Here is a 7500-nt window from a genome sequence, read left to right as displayed (position 1 = left end):
CTAAGAAGGAAGCTACGCCCATCTCCTCTCAGAGGAGACTCTGTTTCATCCTCACATGAAGAATTGCACACTCGCTATGACCTACCTGCGTGCAGACAGCCCTGGTCAGGAGTGGCTGGTGGGATGACCGGAGGAGAAACCACGGGAGAAGCTTTAGGAGCAGCCTGTAGCCTGGCCAAGCCCGGAAACAGGATGGAAGAAACTGGTGGTTCCCAGCTGGTTCTTGGACATTCCCAAGCCACGACCACGTATTCCAGCTTGGTGTGTGCAAAGGATTTAGGGCAAAAAGATTTAGACATGCGCAAATTCTGCATGCACATAAGAGACTAGGGGGTTTTAATGCTTTCTTACTCTGTAGATAACAGGATCCTGTTGCTTACAAGGCTGTGCAGCACATTGAGTATAAGTGATAGGATCTAAGAATGAAGTAATAACATTACCCTTGCATTTCCTTGCTTTTGTCATCTACAGACTCTAACCAGAAAAGGCCTTACCTGCTTTTTGTGTGTGTGTGTGATTGTTATCTCCCCTGTTCTAGTACTAATGAGTGTCTCTCATCCCAAGAGAAACGAGGACGATACAACTGATACGACAGGAAGCTTAGGGTACACCCACTCTTTTACCACCAGAATAAATGCCGTTCTCAGAGAAGGTACGTTGATAATAAAAAATACACTGAGTTTTAGAAATTTCTCAGGCAACAATAACTGGTGTGGGAACAGTGGTTCTAATAGGATGTACCATCAGCAAATAAGAACACTTAGGATTTAAAAGACAAAATTTTGCCAGCAAACAGGGCCTCAAATGTCCTTAAGATGTAATATTAGAAGAGAGAAAAACCAGAGAAATCTGAAATGCAGACCTCAAGGTCCTGAAACCTAAAAGGTGATGCTCACTCCTGTGTCACCCTCCCAGGCTGCCTTTACACGTAAGTGCTTTGGAATACGCATTTAGTTAAAATGGTTAAACCCACTACAGACTTCAGCCAGAGACTGTGATGCTATTTTGAACAAAAATAACAAGGCACGTTCGTATATCATGTGGGCAAATTACTTTATATTTTTTCTATTTATAAGTTTAACAGAGTCCTGAGGCCTTCTCCCAAGTCCCACTGTTAGATGAGATAACGCCTCACGTTGGTGAGGCTCTTGGCTCTCTCTTGGCTTCTCTTCTCAGGAGTTGTTTGTTTCCTTGTTCTTGCTAACGACAATGGGATTCATCAAGGTTTATATATCTTGATAGGGAGACATTAATTTTGGCAGTTATGTGGTCAACCGATCTGTGGTGTCCCTACAGCTGTCTCTGCTCTGAAGTGATAGGCCAGTTTTTGGATGCTGATGACCAGGAGCAGCTTTGTCTTCCTAGGAATCTTAAGGGTGTTGATCAAATCGCATAGGCTAGGTTCCCAGACTGGAATTTCTCTGCTGAATATGGAGTTTTAAATGGTTACACAGCATTAAGAGCATAGCTAAACGCTTTTAGAAATATAAATAATTGATTATTTATTTATCCTTCAAGATAGCCTTTTCTCCTGGTAGATTATAGAGCTTGTTCGCAGGAGAAACAAAAGCATAGCCTGGAGGAAGACAATATACCTTGCGTGTTTGCTTGAAATGAGTATGGAATAGGTATGACTCTAATGTTCGTGATCTTCTAGAAGGTGTTTTTGTAGCTTAACTCTATCCTTGACCTGATTTTGATGATTTCTAAGTATTTAGGGACAGATCTTGTAAGTCTGAAGAAATTACAAGTACCTTATCTTATGAGGAATCAAATGGCAGAAGAAAATTCTCTCTGTAATAGTGCAGCTTAATACGGTCACACTTCTCTTTCCCCGTCTAAAATCTGTTTTTTTCTTTCTTTAAATATAGAGAACAGGACTATTCTCAGAGTAATCCTACTGGTAGAGGTTAAAAATAAAAGAACAATCTAATATTTGGAGGACTGAAGAGAGAAGTGAGCAAGAGAAGATGGATGAAGGATGGTTGTGAGCTCTAGTAAAGGACTCTCCTATGTTTAATGCCATTTTTAAATTTGAGTCCTGCTTCTGATGAATAGGCACAAAATTATCTTCTCCACTTTTCAAAACCCACGTGTTTGTTCCCATGTTCTAGATGTTGTGGAACTAGAAAACAAAGAATGGATCTGGCTGCAGAATCCCTAGTTCACATTTATTTGTGTTTTATAGGGGAGAAATCCACTGGGTTTTCATGCCTGCATTTGGGCTAAATTACCTTTCTTTTACTTTCACAGAAATTTTAAACATCTTCACTGTCTTCAGTAAAAAAGCTCCAGATAAGTACAGAATTTGATCCACTTTTTCTACTGAGCAAGTGAAAAGTCTGGCTACAGAAAAGACAGAAGAATGCAAGATTTACAGCGCAGAGACAGAGCCAACCCTGTGCTCTGATTAGCAGTTTGGATGCCATTGTTCTGTCTGGAAAACACATGTCAGCCACAGAAACACCCAAGCTGTCCATTGACATCTGCCAACATATCCTCCATCACCCCTCTCCTTCTGATTTCCCACTTCCATCCTTACACCTTGTTCCTCATTTCCCTGTATCTCTGAAATCCAAGTACTCCAACGCAGTTAGGAGTTACACCCCCCGTAAAAACGGATGTGGGTTTCACCCCCCACAACAATATCACTTTCAGTCTCGAGCTGACCATCTCAAAACAACAGAAAACAGACCATTCCTTAGCATGTCAGATTTGTGCTGGGTTTCTCTCTGGGGACAGAAATTCATAATAGCCCAGAGGCTTCGTATTTTTTAAATTGTCGCACTAAGACTTGAGTGCCTCCATTAAAGCAGCAGTAGAAAGAGATGCCTGAAGGTAGGCTGGGAAGAATCCAAAATGATGTCAGGTTTCCTTCTACCTTCCCTTCAATAGGATCTTTGAAGAAGAAGCCTCTTCAGAAAAGAAAAAATAACTTTCTCCTTAGTTAAAAAGGCTACTGTGGTTTCAGTTTGGAGACTGACAGTTGCGTTCACTTCATTACCTTAAAATGTATACAGCCTCGTGGTTTGCAGTGGATGGCTTTGCCTCCACAAGTTTTGATGATGTCCTTGAAAGAGAAATATAGATGCATAGCTTCATTCGGTGTTGACTTCGGAGGTGAATATTTTATCCCCTTTCCTTTGCCTGGCTGTTTGCAAACAGTAGTGATAGCTCCTGTGCTGTACGCCTAAGAACTGCAGCGGGGCAGGGGGAATCAAAGCTTTTACTGGACTAGAACAGTTCCAAGCCTGACAGTTCTCCTTCCTCACTGCAGTGACTGATGATGAGGTGCGGAGGAGATGAAAGAGGAGCTGGAACTGTGTATCGGTGTCTATTATCTTTTGTCCCAAAGATACTTCTATTATTTTCGTTGTTTTTAGCTTTTATGTAGAAAGAGAAGATTCTTAACTAAAGAAAAATATGTTTTCTGAGGTCTACGCTTTATTGTGTATAACTTTTTAGGGAATACAATCTCACATTCTTGCGGAGTCCTGAGGAAAGCGGTAGTCTTGCTATATAACTCTTCCAGCAAAAGAATGATTTCCATTGAAGAATATGGGCATGGCAGTTTCTGGATGATTGTAAATTGGAATTTATCCACCTTACAAGTCTATCAGCATGTTGAGAACTTGGTCTTTTGCTGTAAAGGGCCTGAAATACAGTTTGTACAATGCTGTCACAGCCAGGCAGATCTACAAGAGCAGAGCATGGTAATTTCTTGGGAACCCAGATCTCCTACCGTCTCCGTGGAAGAGTTTAAGTTTATAATTGCCAGCAGAATAATTCTCCTCCAGCTGTGGAGGGTAGAATTTGTCAGTTCCCCCCGTTATGAGGGAGGTGGCAGTATCTGGGAGGGAAGCCCCTAGCTAATGGACTTCGTAGGTGGAAATAAAATTGTCCTCAGGTTGATCACCTAGGATGTATTTTTGTGGAAAAAACAGAAGTAAAGGACAGATCAACCCTCACTCCCACCAGGTAAACCTAGATCAAGAAAGCAATCTAGTTGCTTTTTTTTTCTTTTTTCAGGTCAAGAAAGATAGGGATGGTGGCTGAGTGGTTGTGGATGAGTGGTTTGCGTGTTCTTGTCAAATGAGTCAATGTGTCCTTCGTTCTCAAACAGGAGGAAGTCAAATCCACTGCTAACACAATGGCAGAAAGAGTTGCTGCATATCTATCATCTATTAAATAGACAGGTGGGAGGAAAGGTAGAATTACCCAAATATCGTAGGTTGAAGAGTTTGTTATTTAAATAAAATATCTCCTGGCATCCCTTAAGACAGCCAAATGAGACTTATTCTTTGAAGCTGTCATTATGCGCTATGTAAATCTGTATTTAGACATTGTTCAGATGACGGACCATGGGGTACAGGGGTCTTAACACCCCCACAACTGCCAGGAGGAGTTAGAAAATAGCGTATAACACACTTTTTATACAAGAGTAGCTCCCTAGTTACCTGAAGTGCATGGACCCAAACAGCCCCAGAGACGAGCATCACTTGATCAATCCCTGTCGCTGCAAAACTTCAGCTGCAGCAGCAATTTCTCCAAGTGGAAAGGACTTACTAGGAACAAGTGCCACCATAGTTGGGCTGTTCCTAACACAGAAAATGACTCGTCTGCTCCCAATTCCTCTCACCTCAGATTTCAGCACAGAGCCCTCGGCACCTCGACCAAAACCTGGGAACACAGGGCTGTGCACTGCACATCCTCCTCCGCACCAGCCAGGAGGGCTTGGAGGCTTCATACCTGCAGCACACTGCTGATCATCCTGGCTTGTGGGCTTCAGTATTTAAGGTTAGGATGGAGTAAATAGATGAGGAATGAATAAGTTCTGTATTTTACTGAAAGCACCACTGTGATCATGGGAGGACGAAAGAATGAAACCATTCTGGGACAACTTCTTCCTTCTCTTTTTCAATATCAGTTGCTGCTTCTGTGGCACTTTGATACAATCTCCTTCGTACCAGAATCTTGCCCTGCACATCACAGACCTTAAATTGCCCAGATTCGTTCATTGCCAGACTGTAGTACAGTAACTTTATACCCACCCTGTAAGCACACATAAAAAAAAAGGGGGGGGGAGGGAAACCATGGATTTCTTCTCCTCTAGTAAAATTATGTGTTGATTACCTTATTTAACCCATGCAGGAAAAAATGAAGAAGAAAGGAGAGAAGCATTATAACTGATGCTTCAGGAAAACAAAAACCAACCCTAAACATGCGTCATTCATTGAGTCATTCAGACTTGTGCCTTCTCTTCTTTAGAAAATTACTCAGGTCCTCTTGTTTTCTACAGTCTACAGCACTGCACTTCTAAGGAAATAATACCTTGATAATCTGCACTTCAAAACCCAAGTCAATAATTGCCTTTGACGACTGGAAAAAGAAAAAAAAAAAGAAAGAAAGAAAAAAGGAATCTGCAAGGCTGCAGCAAAGGAATGCTGGAGAAAAGATGCTGGAAGTATTGCTGCACTTTCCATGTAATTTACAATCTATTTGCCAACAGCTCTGCAATGATTAGTAAAATATGTCAAGAAGCTAAACAATATAAGCCTCGCACTGAAAGAAATTCAGCAAGACCCATCTAATTATTATTCTACATGACAATTCAACAAAATATTTAAAATCAACGAGAAGAAAAGGAATATTAACGGTCTTTTCAGAAAAATGCACTTGTTATCATGCCTGAAGGATATTCAGGAGGAATGTGAAAATAACTGTAATTTATTTAAAACCTGGAAGTATGAAATAATAAGCTACTGAACCATCAGAATTGTTTTGGTGGTGTTATCTGACATGAGGGCAGACCTTGTCTCGCTTTAAGTTTTGTAGTTATAAGACCTTGGAAACAAAACCTTGAATAAACAGAACATAAAGAAAAGGGAAATGTGTCCTTGCATAAATAGATATTGTGTCTATCACCTTCTTCCAAAAAGGGTGCTCAACTTTGTAACCATGCAGTAGGTAGAAAGTCAATAAAGGCTGCAACGCATTTGAACGCTCAGACATCACAGGCTGGTCATTTTGTAACTTAAAATGAGTAATACCATCATGTAAAAGAAGGCAACCTTACAATGACTCTCTGTTTCTATCAAGAAGTTCTCTATCTGCTGGCATTTTATCCTCCTCCGCCTCAAAGATTAATAGCTACACATCTGACTCATTTTTCATATTGCATTTAACCCACAATTTAGAGCCTAAACAACCTGGTATTTCAGCTCAGGAGGGGCGATGGTTGCCTCGTTAGAAGTTGAGAGAGAAAACTGTTAGATGTTAACCCTACCTTCTTCTGGCGTCGCCACATCTCGCCTCCCAGAGACATACTTCTCTGGGAAGAAACCTCCAAACTTCCACACAAAAGCATTGCTCAGCTCTAGCCTCTCCATTTAAAAATGAAAAGCAAAACCACAACAAACTTAAAAAAAAAACCAAACAACCAATTGCCTTGAAAATCTCTGCCTGCTCGTTGGGCAGCCCTGGCTGGGTTGGTTTGGGGCGGGTCTTTCTTCTTGTTTTCTGGTTTCCTGGTGTCAACAGGAAATCTTGTGTCTAACAGGTAACGCGCAGCTTCCGAGCCCATCAGCGGGAATAATGGGGGAGATCAGCAATGCTCAGGTCACCCAGCATCACCTGCCCAGCGTGGAGGAGAGGAGATGGGGGGGACGAGGTGGCAACCATTATGGTGGAAATGAGGGCTTGCCAGCCTTCCTCCAAAGGTGTTGCTCACCGCTAAAGCTCCCGGGGAAAGCTTTCTGAGGGTGTTTGGGGAGCAGGGTGGGTTTGGGCACATCTAGGGTGCTGTCACCACCAACTTTGTCAGAGCTGGGAAAGGCTGTGGGCTCCACGCATGGTGGGCTGGGACCCCAGGGACTTCAGGCTCCCCCAGAGCATCCTTCCCCCCGGCTCTAATTCAGTGCCCCGGCCTGGCTCGCGAGCTTTGTTTCCAACATTTTGCTGCTGTGCAAACGCGGGCCCCGTTCCTAATACATTAAAACCTTTCTGTTTTCAAAATAGCATCGTTGCACCTCAGGACTGACAAAACCAGACAGCGGTGAAAGGGACGGCGACATGGCAGACACAAAAGCTCACCGCATTACGGCCACTCTAAACAGAGCACAAAAGCAAGGGAGTCAGCGATGTGTAAACCAAACAATGTGAGGGGGAAAAAATATTGAATAATTTCTGTCATGAGGCAACCGACTAAAGCCAGGCTCTAATTGAATTAAACTCCCATTTATTTGCTCAGGCCCAAACAACAGGCTGGGGGGGAAAAAAAAAAAAGAAAAAAAAACTTAAGGTTTGCTCAACTGTTCGGAGGTACCACCTTTCCTCACCCCTGTATAAATCCACCATCTGTGCTCACACGCACACATGTGCCGTCGCGCAGCAAATGCGCCGAGACCCGACCGAGCGCGGGAGCCAAAAAAGCACCAGGCACACAAAAGCTCCCCAGGCTGCCCCAGGTCTAAGGGAGCACGAAAAAAAGAAAAGGGGGGG

This window comes from Buceros rhinoceros, unplaced genomic scaffold (assembly GCF_000710305.1).
Source record: "Buceros rhinoceros silvestris isolate BGI_N320 unplaced genomic scaffold, ASM71030v1 scaffold17995, whole genome shotgun sequence".
In the NCBI taxonomy this organism is placed as follows: Eukaryota; Metazoa; Chordata; class Aves; order Bucerotiformes; family Bucerotidae; genus Buceros; species Buceros rhinoceros.
The sequence above is the reverse complement of the archived record's forward strand: the minus strand, read 5'-3'. Positions refer to the sequence as shown.